The sequence below is a fragment of the Talpa occidentalis genome, unplaced genomic scaffold, assembly GCF_014898055.3.
Source record: "Talpa occidentalis isolate TD23 unplaced genomic scaffold, MPIMG_talOcc4v2.1 talOcc4.13, whole genome shotgun sequence".
NCBI lineage: Eukaryota > Metazoa > Chordata > Mammalia > Eulipotyphla > Talpidae > Talpa > Talpa occidentalis.
In genome coordinates this window covers 93,241,820-93,258,633 of record NW_023601322.1, presented here as the reverse complement: position 1 = coordinate 93,258,633, position 16,814 = coordinate 93,241,820, and the positions used below count along the sequence as shown (strand labels likewise).

The 16,814-nt window shown below is 35.3% G+C and overlaps 1 long non-coding RNA gene across 2 annotated transcripts; it reads left to right on the top strand.

Annotated features, from left to right (window-relative positions):
* The first annotated feature begins 735 nt into the window (after positions 1-735).
* LOC119242762 (uncharacterized) lies at positions 736-16,321 on the top strand. 2 transcript variants are annotated; one of them, XR_005124566.1, is made up of 3 exons: positions 736-905; positions 1,517-1,641; positions 16,045-16,321. It is a non-coding gene; the product is annotated as an uncharacterized LOC119242762 (long non-coding RNA). The 2 variants fall into 2 exon arrangements; XR_005124565.1 differs by having other exon boundaries at positions 1,503-1,641.
* The last annotated feature ends 493 nt before the right edge of the window (positions 16,322-16,814 follow it).

Below are 16,814 nucleotides of genomic sequence, written 5' to 3'. Positions count from 1 at the left end.
AGAACTTGGTCAATTATAAGAGCTTTAAATGTTAGTTTTAATTTGCTATTCTCATTAAATTACTCCTAAATTAATTTGTAGTTAATATAATTCCAATAAAAATCTCAATCTGGTGATAATTCAGAACTCAAAATATGGAAACTTTAAAAAGGAAAAAGAATTTAGAACATATGATTAGACAACAGTAATTAAATATGATTAGTGAAAGAAAGTATAAGCCAAAAATGGATCTGTTACAGGAAAACAATGAATGATAGGAAACTTTTCAAAATAAAATAAAGAGCAAACATTCACAGTGATTAACTTAGTGGAAATTTATGTAACTACACTAAAAAAGAGAGAATAATTAATTCACATTTTATAGAAAATATCAACAGAAAAACACAGCTAGTTGAAATTGGAGAGCTAAATAAAAATAAAACCAGTTAACTAAAACCCCATCAGAAAATTTAATTGACTATATGGCAGACATGTGTGGAAACTATTCTATTTTTGGTTTCTAAATGATATGGAAATATCATGGCAAATGATTGACTATGAAAGACTTTTAACAGACTATTAAATCAGAAAATTTAACCAAGGCACCAAGATTCAAAGCTGTGATTTTCCAAAGAGGTGTGCCAGAACAAGATGCACATTTTCAAAGGAGATTATTAAAAACCAGTTCCACAACTCTCAAAATTCTTACTCATGCTGAGGTAATAAAAGGGTCAGAATGTATGGAGATTGGGGAGATCTGTGAAGAGACTTTCTTATAGGGTTGCTGCTTGTCCTGAGCACACCTGCCTTATGTGGACCAAAGCTGGGAGCTGACCTTTCAGATTCAAGTGCTGTGGTGTCCAGCTGCTGTCTGAGCAAGCTTCAGGATGGGCTGCTGTTAATCCAGCTGAAGAGATGGGCTCTGGGTCAGTACCCTCTCAGTTTGTCAGGGCAAAGAGTGCTTGAGTGCTTCCTGGTAGTCAGATGTGGCCACCATGTAAACAAACGCTGGCCTGGGGTTGTCTTCTGTGCTGTGCAGGAGAGCCTCGTGTTGGTGTATTAGATTGGCATATCTGGGACCCCAAAACTCCATGGCAAGATGACTTCTGCAAGTCTGTCCTTCTTGGGGGTGGTCCACACAGCACTGTGATCATACTTAACAATACTGTATTATGTCCTTGAGATTTTTTGGGGGAAAGATCTTAAATGTTCTCACTACATACGCAATAACTAATTATGGAGGGGTGGTGGATGGCATAGCCAATGCAGTGGTGGGGATCACTGTAATAGGTTAAATGTGTTAAATCAACAGGCTCCCCATCAGCTACACAGTGTTATATCTCAATTATATTCAGTAAGGTCGAGGGAGAGGGGAAGAAGTGGATGCAATGGACATTTCTTATCGTGATATTTCCAGATTAAAAACAGTATGCTGTCCAGTGCTGTCCATTTTCTAAAAGTTATTTTACATCAGATTTGTTTGGGTTTGTTTTTGCTTTGGAAATGTTCACATTATTTTACAGCCCTTATTTTTTAGTCCTGGGGGACAGTAACTGCGCATGGAGAATGAGATGCTAGTGTGCGGGCTCATGCATAGTACCCAGCAGGATGTGAAGTGCACAGTGGAACTAACACTCCATGAATTTTGACCCTTGGTACCAGGTAATGTTCTTTGTATTGTATATGTATATTCAGTATGTGTATGAACATATTTAATCCTTGCATTAGCCCCAACAGTGGATAATTTCTTTGCCTCCATTGTTTAATTAAGGAAACCATGAGAGGGAATTTACATAGTTAGCTACACTGCTAATACATTGGAACAAGGATCTGAGCCCAGTTAAAGTTAATCCAAGCCATCTTTCCAATTTTTTAGCATTTTCTGATTTCAGCAATTTTCATAAGTTTTTTCCCACAACAGTGAAATAATTTCATTCATAGTTTCTCCCTGAGGTACTCATGTTATCTGCACTTGATAGCAGGTGTTGAAAATGTGCTACTTTTGTGTACCCCCTTTATCCCTCACCCCTTTTCCTGTCTGTTCCTAGTTCTGCAGTGATTGGCAGATCCCTGTCTCCTAGTGTACCAGGCTTCATTCTCTGACACCCTCCTATGAGCTGTCTCCGTCCAGTGTAGAATCTGGCTGGGGTTGATGCTTCATGATGGAGCCTGTCCCTTCTGGTAATAGACAGGCACAGCCAGGTCTAGCTGGAGTAAATTTATGTAATTCAGGAAGATCACACCCAGACTCATCAATTCTAGACTAGCTGGCTGCCATTACTTTGTATCTATATCACAAAAAAGGGAAGGGAAATTTGCATTGTTAGGTAGCTTTTCAAGGTTACATAGCAAACAAGTGATTGAAGTGACAAGGACAGCACAGACCTCTGCTTCCATTTTCATGCTTTTATAATGACATCATGCCTCTTTATTATTGTTTTTTAAAGTGGGTGTCTTCGTTCTTTTTACAAATTAAATAGCAGAAGGTTTTCATTTAAAACAGCACTCTTTTAGATTATTAATGAGGTCGATTCTTATTAAACCCAGTTAGTCAGAAGGAATTTAATTTTTGGAAAACAAGTTGAATTAGCAATGAATCTGATTTATATGATGACGGGAATATTGAGGGGCAGCTCTGCATTTCTTCTCTGCTCAGCCTCCCACCCCAGCCTCTTAGGAAGTATTACATTATTAGTCATTGGGTCAACTGAAGTGAGAAAACTGTCTCTTGGCTATACTAACATGCAGCTGTCTTGCAATATTTCTTGCCCAAATGGTAAATACAACTTCTACTGATAAGATTTTTTAAATGCCATTTAGAACATTTTATCTTTTAAAACATTATCAGTCAGATTCCATATTAAAACAATCCCATGACAAAGGCACTGCATTGATTTAAACGATACTGTAATTGATATAATTTCCTTTTGATATCGATGATCTGGCTCATAAAAACACAGTTTTACAGAACATGTTTCCCCTTGTGGCTCTCTTGTGTTTACTTGCCACAATAAATAAGAAAATAGATTTTCTGCAGATGTTTCTATTGGTATATTGAGAATTCCACCTCAAAAACCCATGGAAATAAGTTGAATATGTTTATCCTGTTTCTATCATTTTAATGTCACATGGAAACTAATCTCATGACATCCATAAATTTCTCTTGCTATGAATTAATATAAGGAATCTTTACTTTTTCATCATTGAGAGCTTTAGAAAGAAAATATATGCTTGTTATACATTATATGAAACTATTGTGCTACTTTGTATAACTATTCAATTAATTTACATGTATTTGAGTTCAACACAAAATAACCAATAATTATTTCTGTATATTTACTTGGTTGGAAATTTTTCAAATTCATGAATTGGTAGAATTCTGATTTTGGTTAAGCAGTCTTTCTCTCACTGCTATAAACTTTGATGACATTTGTAGTGACAGAATTTCTAGTTGATAACCTTGCAGAAGACAAAAGGTCAATATATAAGAGGAGGAAATAAATATCAGTACTTTGTAATATTAGTAAATGTTTGAATTTTAGAATGTATAGGCAGTGATAAGCAGACAGCAGTGTTTCAATAATTTGAGGTTAAATAGCAAAAAAAAATAGAAGCATAATGGAAGAAGAATAATGAAATTTTTTGAGACAATATATATGTTAGAGACAAAATACATGTTACATAAATATGGGAAGGTTAAAAGAGAGGGTTCTCTCATCCTGCATTTTGAAATATATTTTATTAAACCACTTTCAATAAAAACAACAATTCCCTATGCTATTCTAATTTCAACATTTTTGTATCTTGTCTACTAGCTTAATTTCAAAGTTATTTTGAAACATACAAAGTCAATGTTATTCTCTGGAAATAATTGAAGGAATCAATTATGACAAGTTTCATTTTGTGGTGTGCTTTATTTTAGGGATCTGTGTTGCTGGTCTAATCCTTTCATTTAGAAATAACAAACAAGTAGTTGAAGCTAGTCCCACTGGTAAACAAATTTTGAAACTGTACAGAGCATATGATTAGAGCAAGTTTTAACAAAGGGTACGTGCTTGCCACCCACTCAGACCCTACTCCAGTTAAAACTTGCATGAAAAGAAGACAGTAAAACATCAAAAGGGCCATGAGCATCAAGTAACTCTGCCTAAACAATGCCCAGCTTACATGTTTTCCCACACAGAATACTAAGTTTCTATTACAAAGTTCCAGATAAATGGGCAAAAATATGAGGCTACTTCTATGTAATATTTTTTAACTTTATGAAAAAGTCAGTTTTTTTGCAAAATGACATCAGAGTATTTTACTACTTCAGGCTTCCCCTCACCTAGGGGCCTAGAGTTCTGTTCAAAGTGACTCTGAGGGCTTGGGACATTCACTTAAAGTCTTTCCTCTGCCTGGACCAGCCTTCCTAATCCCTCCTTCACCCTATATCTCAGATCTCAGCTCAGAAACTACTTTCTTCAAGGGTACTCCCTAAACTCTCTACTGCAGTCAAGTTTCCCTGCACCCTAAGGCATGTATTACATTTTGTCATTACAGTTTTATTCATGTTATTATTTTAGTACCTCCTACCTTCTCCAACAGATTGTAACTATCCTGAGGATAGGCACAATGAACATTTTGGCACCATGTTCTTTCAGCATTGAGCACAGAATCTGAGATTTGGAAACAGTTACTTAACTGTTCAGCATCTAAATGAATGAGTAGGGCTTTGGACTCAGGTCCCTTATGTTGTGGTCCTGTGTGATTTCTACCACAATGTTTTCCTCTCTCATGCAATGAATAATCCTACCTTTTACTTGAAAATGAAATGGAGAGAATTTTAACTTCATAGTGAACTGTTAACATGGGAATAGCAATGGAAATGAAAAAAAAAAAAAACAAGTCAATAGTTCATAATGGAATTTGTAGAATAGAAAGACTAAGCACACAGAAGTCTCAATGTTAAACTATACAAGAAGTCCTAGAAGCAGCAAGTGAGAAATGAAGGTCCTCCCATCATCATCATGATAAAATAAAAACAGAGCCTGTTTAACTAAACTTTCAGTTGGTCCATGGAAAATAAAATAAGTTAAAATAATTTTGCACATATAAAGAGCATCTATCACACCACCATTGCTAGCAGACTGTAACAAAGGTGGGCAAAGCAGGGGATTCTTTTTAAGTCCCAAAATGTAATTCTCAGACTTGTCACTTTTCTCCAGTTAGTCGTTAAAAACTATAAAATAAAAAACTGAGTCTGTCGATATTTGGTTATGGCATTTACCTCCTCTCTCCCAACACCCCCTCCAAAAAAAATCAGCTTCGAGTAAGGAAAAAGAATTTCCATGACTTACTAACTTAGTTAGATTACTGAAGTCAGCCTTTGGCTACAAAATGACTCCGTGAGATTCACAAACGGTTCTGTAGAAATTTTCTAAAACTCTTGGAGGTTGTATTTTAAAAATCACACTTTCTTTAGCCAATGATGAGAAGATCTACCTTGAAAGTTATGAGTGAGATGTTGGAATTCTGCTGTCCCCAGTGGAGGAAGCAAATAGAAAATTCTGCCAAAAATGCCGGAAGCACCTGGGAAGACTGGGCTGAAACCCCTCTCAGGAAATGATCAGCTCCACACCTGGGTGGAGGTGTGCGTTCTCACCAACATCCTGACAAGGACAGTTATTTTAACACAGACAACTGAAAGACTTGCCTAGATCAGATCTAATAATGTAATAATTATTATGGATGATGATGCTAATAAGAAACTGCTGTTATACAAGTATTTGCATGGAGTAATTCAATACATTTTGCATTCAATACAGAGTTAAAGTCAAGGAATTGAATTAAAAAATACTTACATTTGGAAAAAATAAAAAGCAATGTCTAGAGAGAAAAAAGGAAATGAAAATAAAGACATTGACCTGTACCCCTTTTACTTCAAATGAAAGTCTTTGGTATTTATATACAGTAGGTAAAACTTTTTCAAGTAGTGGTTTATATTTGAATTGGATAATTTCTAATGAGTGTGTTCCTACAATCATATGCACAACCTCAAGGAAGCACAGTATATTAAATCAGCAATTACACATTAACCTTAAAAAACTGATAATTTGGCAGAGAAATGCTCCTTGCTGGTATTTTATGTGACATGAAATTCCTTCAAGAAAAGTTTACTATCTCCCAGTAGTTGCTATTTTTCTGGATAATGTTAACAAGTACAAATTCTGCTACAAGCGACACATTCACTTCTATCACTTAGTCTTTTAATAAATATATTAAAAATATTGCACTAACTAATTCTCTAGTGTTTTAGCTGTCATGCTACCATTTAAATTTATTTTATCAGCTTGAGTTTATTTATTAGCCGCTGAATTGCCTTCATCCATTGTTCTGTAGTAATGGAAGGTTTACATTTTTGTGTATTTGGCTCTCATAGTGGGGATTTCAGAGCATGATATCAGCTATTTTCAATTTCTCCTCAGATTTTCAATTTTCAATGCATCCATGTTAAATATTAAAATAATATTTTTGCTTATTAAATATTAAAAGAATAGGGCCTCCCCGGTGGTGCAGCGGGTTGCGTGCAGCGCTGTGAAGCTGTCTGCAGCCTCTGCAGCATGGGTTCGATTCCCGGCCGGCCAGGGAGATACTCACATGGCGCGGCAGACCTCTCCTGTCTCGCCTGCTGTTCCCCAAAGCAGTGCTTTCGGTCCATCTGCCTGTTCTGCTCCCCACTTGAAACCTCTTACCCTCCCGTGCCTCTGGCCTTGTATAAATAAAAATAAATCTTTAAAAAATATATTAAAAGAATATTTTGCTTCTATTATTAAGAGGCAACCCATGAAGCTATCTGCAGCCACTGCAGTACAAGTTCGATCCCCAGCCAGGAAGCTCCCCACATGGCACAGCAGACCTCTCCTGTCTTGCCCGCTGCTCCCCTCAGCAGTGTATTTCAGTCAATCTGCCTGTCCTGCTCCCCACTCTGTCTCTGGTGAATCCTCTCAACCCCCCACACCTCTGGCCTGTACCCCAGCTCTTGTGTGAATAAATAAATAAATATTCAAAAAATAAAACAGTGAAGGTTGCCATTAAATAAAAGAAATAGTTTACCTGTGATAGCTGAGTAGTTACTATTGGAGGCATTGTTGAAAGAGAAGGTAATAATGTTTGTGGTGAGCTTTTTCATTTTTTCTGCGTCAATTTCTTAATCCATAAAACAAAGGTAATAATTCGTTATCTTTGTTATTATAAGGATTGAAACTATATATAATATGAATGATAATATATTTATTTTTAAGCATCATATATAAATTAGTATTATAATGAACAACAAAGTTAAATTTTAAAGTAAAACTAAAGAAGCAGGGAATTAAACAACTTTAAACACAAAGGGAGAAACTCACTTTTCAGTTCTTAACTTTTTTTATGAGAGGAGAAATAAAAGCATTTTTGGGTTTCAGAGGTCTATTTGGAGTCATCACTTTATCAGTAAGTGTAAACTGCATAAAAAGAAGCAATTATTAACCCCCCACTGCAAGAGCACATCAGAGCAAAGCAAGTTAGAAGCATTTTCTTTTTGTGTAGCTCTCCAAGGCATAAACAGATGATCTAATAAGTCTTTCTTCTATTTCTGAGATTTCTATCTAGCAGCTTGCTCTGAGCAGCAGTACTATGGGTGGGAAACTGGAGAACTTCTTGTTCCTTTAAAATTCACTTTACTAAATCTCCAGGCTGCATCCACTGAGGAAATGCTCAGAGGCTCTAGCATCTAGCACCTTCCTGCTTTGCCCAGTGTAAAAAATGCTTCCATTGATAGGTGAATGAATTATTGTCAGAAATTCAACATTAGCTTAGATGTCACATTTTCATTCTTTTTTAAAAAAAAAAAGATTTATTTTTTTATTTATACAATAGCTGGGTACGGGCCAGAGGCGCGAGAGGGTGAGAGGATTTACCAGAGTCAGATTTGGGAGCAGAACAGGCAGACGAACCAAAAGCACTGCTGAGGGGAGCAGCAGAGGAGGCAGGAGAGGTCTGCTGCACCACGTGGGAATCTCCCTGGCCAGCCAGGAATTGAACCCGCTCTGCAGAGGCTGTGGACAGCTTCACAGCACTGCACTCAACCCCCTGCACCACTGGGGAGGCCCTCACATTTTCATTCTTGAAAAAAGATGCCTTCATATTAAATCTTAAGATCTTGCTTAGCATCCTTTTTTGATGTTCACAAAAGTCACAATACCAACAGTTACGAATTTAGAAAATATGGCTGCTCTATTACAGGAATATAATAACATAAAGAAGACAACTTTGTCATGCTTTATGGAAATTAGCCTGATCCAATGTGTTTGGGATAAAAAGAACAATGGGTGGATGAATAACCAGTAAAAAATGTCCTCCTCTAGCCTTAAGCTCATGTGTAATGGGCACCTCCCAGAACTGGGTATGTTTTGATACATTTTTGTGTTTCACCGTCTGCCCTTTCCTGATTTAGTGAGGTATTTCATTCCCTCCATTCACAACAAATTCTGATTCATTTCCTGACTTTTAAAACTCTTTCCTGGCACAGTGCCTTCTTGGGCATCTCAGAAGTAGATCCCTCTTCCTTCTTTGGACTTATTCCAAAATTAACTATATTAATCTCAGACATTTCAGGAGACGTCTGGATCAAACAAAACCGAGATACGTCTACTTCTAGCTCTGCCACAGGTACAATCAGACTTTCTTGGGTCTTCTTTGGACTTTAAACGTCAGTTTTTAAATTATTTTATTGACTTGTAGGAAAAACACAATCGGGAGTTTTGTTTAAGAAGATTCTGTAACAATGGGAAACCACTGTACAATAGAATAATAATTTAATATCAGGAGGAACTACTGTGTCCACGCAAGTCTTCTCTTACATTTCCTGGGTTTTCTCCTATCTTCTTCCAGTAAGTTCTTAACTGAGTAAGAGGCTGACTGGATATCTCCATACCTCATTTCTATCCCTTGCATAAATGCAGAAAAGATTATAGTCACTAGCATGTTTATGTCTGGTAAAATAACTATAGATGCTTTGTAAAATGTTTTTGATTCACCTGTCTAAATATTTACTCATTACTCCTCTAAAACTTTTGAGTATTTTAATGATGTATTTGATGTAAAGAGCATGAATAGCAAAATAAAAATTTGCAACTATCCCATGTGCTTCAATTTGCATTGAAATAAATTAATACAGAGACCTAGAAGGTCTAAGAAAAAAGAATTCATGAACATCTGAAACTTATATAATGTTACAATGTGATGCTGCCTAAATATAAAAAATGTAAAAAATAATTTTTTTGTTGGAAAGTATAATGCAACAAAATATAGCCTCAAGTTATGACAAATATTCATGGTTATTTTCTAGAAGAAAAAAAATCATTTAAAAATGCTTAAAGCTTGATCTATTTATATGAATGATCCTTTTATATGAACACTGTAACTGCCTTTACCTCCCTATTGTTCTAATGACTGTAGAAGAACATGCTAGTACATTATTATTATCTCTTCACAACACACAGTGACAACATGGAGATGTTCTGGTGATTATGAACTCAATGTCATGAGCTTGTCTTTATGTAGGTCTTCAAGGTTTGCTGAGAATAATTTCCATTCTGCTGTTAACCAACTGTTACTCAAAATTGAGTCTGAGGAAGAAGAGAGAAAAAGCAGAAACAATGATGATAATACATAATTCAGAATGTGTAAATAATATATACCTTATATAAGCAAACTAGTACACAAATTCCCTGGAGCAAAATTATGCTTCATGAATCTCTGAGAACGTGCTGCCAGTTTTAAAATGATCCTGGTTTCATTTGAGGGTGGGGTGCCCCACAAGAGAGGTTAGAGTAGGATTCTGACAACATGCTTGGCTCCCAAATTGGTTTATTGGAATCTATTGGGGGTGGTCCCTGAAACTCCTATAATCTGAAGTCTAAAATACGTCCTCAGAGTCTATTTTTAATATCTATCTAGTATGGAAGCTTTCACTATAATGAGCAGTGAGTAAATGTGAAGTCAGAGAAACTAGAGCCCGAGTTTGCTGAGTTTTTGTTTCTTCAAAAATAAATAGGGTTCGGAATGACAACCTGCTTTATAGGGGACTGCAAGATTAGAGCAAATAATGCAAATAAAATACTTGTCAAAATTTTTACTCAGGGGTAGCCACTGTTTTAGAAATAGTTATTAAATGTTATACTGCAAGATGAAGAACTTCAACCAATCAGGAGAACAAGATTTACCAAGAAGGGCTAGAAAAGAGTTCCAAAGCTCAGGATTAAGAAAAATAAAAGGAATTTGGATGCATGAAGAAATGCATGAGCAACTCAGTGTTACGAGGTAGGCACAAATGTGGGCAGGGATGACTAATGATGGTCAGAATGCAACCAATCTAAAACTCAGGGATAAAGTCCCTGAACCCTGGATCAAGAACCAATACAGAGTCTGGGCAGCAAATGACAGTACCAGGAAGGAAGACCAGCACCCCCAAGTGTGATACATTGTCCAGCACCAGGCTAGTGTTGGGCAATACTCCTGTTTTTACATACGGCATGGGAGAAGGTTACGGGCAGCATCTAATCATGGGGGAGTGTAGGCATTTCTGAGCCACAGTGTCTGAGGTGATGTGTCCGTTCTCCTCATGTGTTTCCCAAGAGGTGGTTCAAGATCCCATGGAAACTGAAATTCTTCTCAGATTTTCAAAATAAATGTGAAGAAGAAATGGATGTGTCATTCGTAATAGTATGTGACCACATTTTTGTTAATTAGCATAGAAGATTTTCTCTTACTGCAAACTTTGAAAAATGGGTGACTTTGAATCCAAGAGAGAAAGGCAAAGGTTCCTGTGACAAGAACATAAATTAAGAGTTGGAGCTAAGAATGACAGTACCATTTCAGAAACAGAAAATCAGTTAATGAATAGAGTTGTGAGTATTGGGAGAGGAGCTATGATGAAAACAGAATAAACTCCTGTTATATTGATTTGGCTGTTGCATTTACTGAAGTTTTCACCTAATGCTGGTAAGATTATTGTAGATTTAAAATATATCAAATATTTGTATTCTTCCTATTTTATTTTGATAAAGAAATCCTATTTTTTTGAGGTTTGTGAAAATATTCATATAGTTTTAATCTTACCATTTATAGTATGGACAGAATTTAAAATTAATTTCATATTTGAATAGTATTTACTCAAAATGTCTAGCAATGTCATTTGAATACTTTGGTTTGAGTATGACCATTTAAAAAGACTTCATAGAATCTAGGAACTCTCAGAGGTCTAACTCTCTGTTGTATCAATTATATTAAGAAACTTCCACATCTCGCATTAAACATTATTTATATATAATTAACTAAGCTTAGTTTAAATGCAACTGAATAGTTGGCATAATGTACTGTTTTGTATACATTTTCTCATCAGTTAATAACAATTTCAATTTATAATTTTCTTCTCACATTTTTCAGCCAATATTTTTTTCAGAGTCTGGAAAATCTGGTAAGCTCAAGAGGCAATGCTTTCAAAGAATGATGGAAAAGTAATTGGCCCAGGAGTAAGGCTTATTTTAGATATGCAGAACAATCTCTTAGAAAAAAACATGGCTTAAGAATCATTATAAAAGAGTATGAGAGAATGTTTATTGATCCATCAACTATACCATTTAGGATGTAGCCTTCAGCTCTTTGGATTATATTTTACATTTACGTGACTTCTTCTTTAAAGTACCCTGCAACTTTCATGAAGACTTCATCTTAATTTGGGTGCCTCATTTTATTCTATAGATCAGGCCAAAACTCTTACTTAGTTAAGAGTTTATAGATTAATTGTTCCTTCAAATTCCAACTATCTCCTTTAAAAAAAAAGTTTTTTACTAAACTCTTGCTAACATTGTGAGTAAAGTTCCTGTGTTGGTGCCAGCTGGCAGAAATCATGAGAATGTGTTTCCAATAAATTGTGCAATATTTAAGAATTTACTGCTGACTTCCTATGTTCTGACCACCAGAAAAAAATTTAAAAGGTCAGCATATGGGTTTTTATATTAAAAATAACCTTCTCAAAGTTTACGTCTTTGCATATATTATGCAGTTTGATGCCAACATTGAAGTCAATACATAAAAGGAAAAAGAACATGTGTCATTTCACAGACTTGTTAATAAAATTTTGTTACAAATTAACTGGTGCCTTTACTAAGCATTTTCGAGTATCAAGAAAATTTATAAGCATAGTAAAAACAATTTATGTGTGTGTATGTGTGTGTGTGCACATATATATAATTATGTACACATATAATTTTTGTGCCAGACCTAATCTCATCTAGTTTTCCTTTCCAACTGGCAAATAAGCTGTTTAAAATCAACTGGTGTTGAAAGGCATTGTGCCATTTCTGAGCCTGAGAGGCTGCCTTAGAGTTATAGTTGGGTGGAGGTGTGAAAACAAAATAGTTCACAGGAAGTCTTTTGTGAAAAGGCCCTGGGGGCCAGTCATTTCATGAAGCAGATTCGGAAAGTCACCCAAGGCCCTTTCCAGATAGTCAAATAAAATGACAGTTTTTTAAAATGGAAGAATGAAATTGGTAAAAAGGGCATAAACGCCCTAAATGATTGTTATATAGTGGAACTGATTTTCATTTTTAAGTGGAATTCACTTTTCTGTAATTAGATTTTTTGTCAACATTGTTTTGAAAGAAAATGATACTACTTGTTAAAATATTATCCATTTGTGGGGCCTCCCCAGTGGCATCGCGGGTTGAGCACAGAGCTGTGAAGCTGTCTGCAGCCTCCACAGCATGGGTTTGATACCCAGCCAGCCAGGGAGATACCCACATGGCACGGCAGACCTCTCCTGCCTCGCCTGCTGCTCCACTCAGCAGTGTTTTTGGTCTGTTTGCCTGTTCTGTTCTCCACTCTATCTCTGGTGAATCCTCTCACCTTTCTGTGCCTCTGGCCTGTACCCCAGTTCTTGTATAAATAAATAAATCTTTAAAAAAATATTACCCGCTTGCAAACTTAAAGAAAATACATCTCTCTCTCTCTCTCTGAGCAATTAATTTAAAATGTGAGTCTACTAAACATGGCATTTAGAAGCAAGAGAACAATAAAAACATTTAGCAATTTTTGATTTGTAAAAACTTGAGCTAAAAGGAGCAAAAATGCTTTGCCAGCTTAAATCTTTAGCAATCCTTACAATATGTCTTTATTCCTGACAATGATATACAAATGCAAATTATATAAGATGAACTATACCATTTCAGATAAAACTTGCATTGTATTTCCTTAACAGATTTTGGTTACATCTAAAAACACTTCCAAATGGGAACAAACTAACTCATTAGATTTTTGCCTGAGCATGTGTATGAAAGTATTTTTTATTCCTTAGAGAAGAAAGAAAGGTATGAAATAGTGCAAAGAGAAGCAAGGAGGGTGGGAAATCTGTGTGGTCTGGTAGAACGAGGTGATATAGCGCCTACAGAGAGATCCCTGGGGATTTGAGTTGCTGGAACTCCTGAAGAAAAGATTAGTCTACAAAAAATAAAGTCTTTCCCAAATAGAGACCTCACAGAGTAGGGTCCACAGTACAGTATATTTGTTGAATTTAGTCAAATACATTATAATATATTTGAATAGCTGGTTCATCTGAAAAAACTAAAAAGCCCAGTTAAACATTTGTGTAGCTGCTAACCTCCCCAGATTTGCTGTGATAGAAACCACACACCACTTCTAAGCAAATGCATGCATTTTGGTCTTCTGTATTTAGCAATACGTGTGTTTCTGACCATTTTCAAGATGGCGACTTTCTTTACCAAACATTAAAACCCAAATCCTGAGGTCAGAAATCCCCTGATGAAGGAAAAGAGTTCAGGAAGTACCCAGGGTCAAAAATCTGAATCCTGATCAGAGGGGAAAGCATTTAGCCTAAGAACTGAAGAATTTTGCTAGGCCAACAATTTATGGTTGTTTATTTGTGTGTGGGTGTTCTGCCTGGCTAAAGGGAGCATTCTCTCTAGCTACAGTTGGAATGTTCTAGCGGCAGGATGGAAACAGTGATGATAGGGAAAATAAGTCTACATTGGAATGGTACTCTCAGGAGAAACTTAATTTCAAGGAACACATTCTATTTTCTTTACTTCTTGAGTAAGAAAACATTAATCAATATTAATCAAAAGACCCTCTTGTCAAATGCAAAAGAAGATACCTACTTCTCAATGCAGCTTTGAAGAATGAGTAATGGGTTGAAACAGATTAATATAATACTCATGATAATAATACTGACAATACTGTAACTGACGGAATTGTCAAAACCCATACATTGAAGCTGTAATTCCCAGTAACTTGGAATGTGATTGAATTTGAAAATTGCGTCTTTGTAGAGTTGATTCTAACTTTATAACTTAGAATGAAGCCACTAGGATGGATCCTAATCCAATATGACTGGTGTTCTTATAAAAAGAGAATATTTGGACATAATAGGGAGACTCCAAGGATATAACTATATTTACTGTATTCTTCCAAGGCATTCTTCATATTGGCCTAGCTTGGAATGTCTACCATCCTTTGTTTCCTTTTTAATTATTCTCAATACAGTCAGTTTTACTTCCTTATATTTTGATATAAAATTTTATATTCTGGTGAATATATATATATATATATATATATATATATATATATATATATATATATATAAATGTATAATCTTTCTTTCCTGGAAAGCAGAGAGCAGTCTGAATTCCAATTCAAAATGCAAAATTAATTGAGGGAACTACTAAATAAATAGGCAATGATATTGTTATGACAATGCTATCAGAATTTTTGTTAAGATTTCTGTACGTGTGGTTTTATTATGTTATATATGTATATTAATGTGTATTAGCAATAACATGTTAGAGATAATCTACAATGTATCTATCATCTATCACTCATCTACCTACACATATTTTCTATCATATCCATGCTCACTTAGGACATATGCACAAATTAGGTAATGACTAAACCTTTGAAAATTAATTTAAGTGAGAATTCTTTTACCAAATCACATATATTTAAAATTACAAGTACCAACTTACATATTGCATTTGGTGTTGATATTTTCCTTTAAAGTATGATGATTACCATTTGTAAATCAGCTTTAAGCAGTTATTTGACTAATTTCTTGGCTCACTTACATAAGAGAGAAAAGAGAAAGAAATGAGGAGACTCATTCAAAGGCATATTGACTACAAACTGTGGCAATGCTCGAGTTACTAACAAAAATCGACTCTGTATGACTTAGTTACACAAGTTACTAATGCCTGGGGACACCTTAAATCAGCACTACGTGCACACTAGTTTATCCAAACTTTAATTGAATAAAGCATACTTTGTAACCTGGTTGTTTTGGTTACTGTTAGTTTCTTCATGACTCTTGGAGTTTATTTTCCATGGTCTATTAGTTTTTTTTTTTTTTTTAATGTTTGTTAAAACACATGTTTAATCTCCAAATTACATCATTTTTAAACAAGGAACAGACGTCTTTCATAGAATTTCCAGCACTACTAAACTTGTGATACTTTTGTGTTGTCTTTGCTCTATGTTTTTGCTGTGCATTTAAAAAATAAAATGTGGCAAGCCCTTTTCTCACCCCTGCATGTGTTCTATTTTAAAATCAGCCACTCTTACTTATATACATGATTAGGAAATTAATGTTTGCATGCTAAAGAGCAAAAGAAACACCGAAATATTTCTGGTTTTGGGTTGGAATAACACACTTGGAAATTTAAAGCAGTATAAACAAATATCTGAAGATCTTCTAGGCACTTAATACATAGAAGTACTGTAATAGTGTTCATCAGATGGGCAAATGGAAAGCAATTTTAGACACATGATGATATTTTAGGGAAAGTCTAATTTTTAGACTTTAGCGGATTATATATGGTGCCTAACACTCTTACAGACACTTTAGCAGGCAGATTCAATTTTCAATTACTAGCTGATTTGTAATATCATGAAGGTAGTACTTTATTGAGAAAAATCTTAGTATTCCCTCAACAGTAGCTGAGTAACACACTGTGACTTCTATTCACATTCTAGGTGATTGCCTTATGGTTGCTGAAAATACCTGCGTTTACAATATAAGAATACCAAATCTGCCATTCTTCATTGGGTAATTTTGAATCTGCTCATTAAGCTCATGACAGTGACTGAGGTGACCATATGGAGGGGGTGCTGCCTTTCTTCACACCATCTTTACAAGTTGAGGACTTGCTTCAAATGCCCCCTTCTCACACTCTTCCTTAACCCCTCTAGAATGCACATACTAATCACATCATCTTATGTATCTACCATTGTGGTAAATATATATACACAAAACATCTATTTGTAGTAATTACTTTCTATTAATATATTGAAAATTTTCTGAGACAGGCAACTGCGTCTTAACTTTTGTTTCCTACTTGTATTTACTGTGGGCCTTGGAATCAATAGCAGCTATTGAATATCTGAATAACCTTTTAAGATGAAGTGTTCCATTAACAGCTGTATGAGGTAATACTTTGTTTTAAATTTATGCTTTCATGTTTTATGACATAACTTCTTGCCCATATACCGGGACTGTTGAATATACCAATGAATAGAAAATCCATACATATCTGAATATACCTGGAACTGAGCATATTAAATTTCTTTTATTAAGGGGAAGAGCAAAAACCAGTTGAGTTGCTGTTTGTAGACCTCAACATTCAATTTGGGAGAAGTGCACCCTAAGGATAAAATATAGTGTCTGCATTTTCATAAATTACTAAATGCTTGAAACAATAAACCATATATATGAAACAGTTCCTAGGGCAAGCTCTTATGTGGTT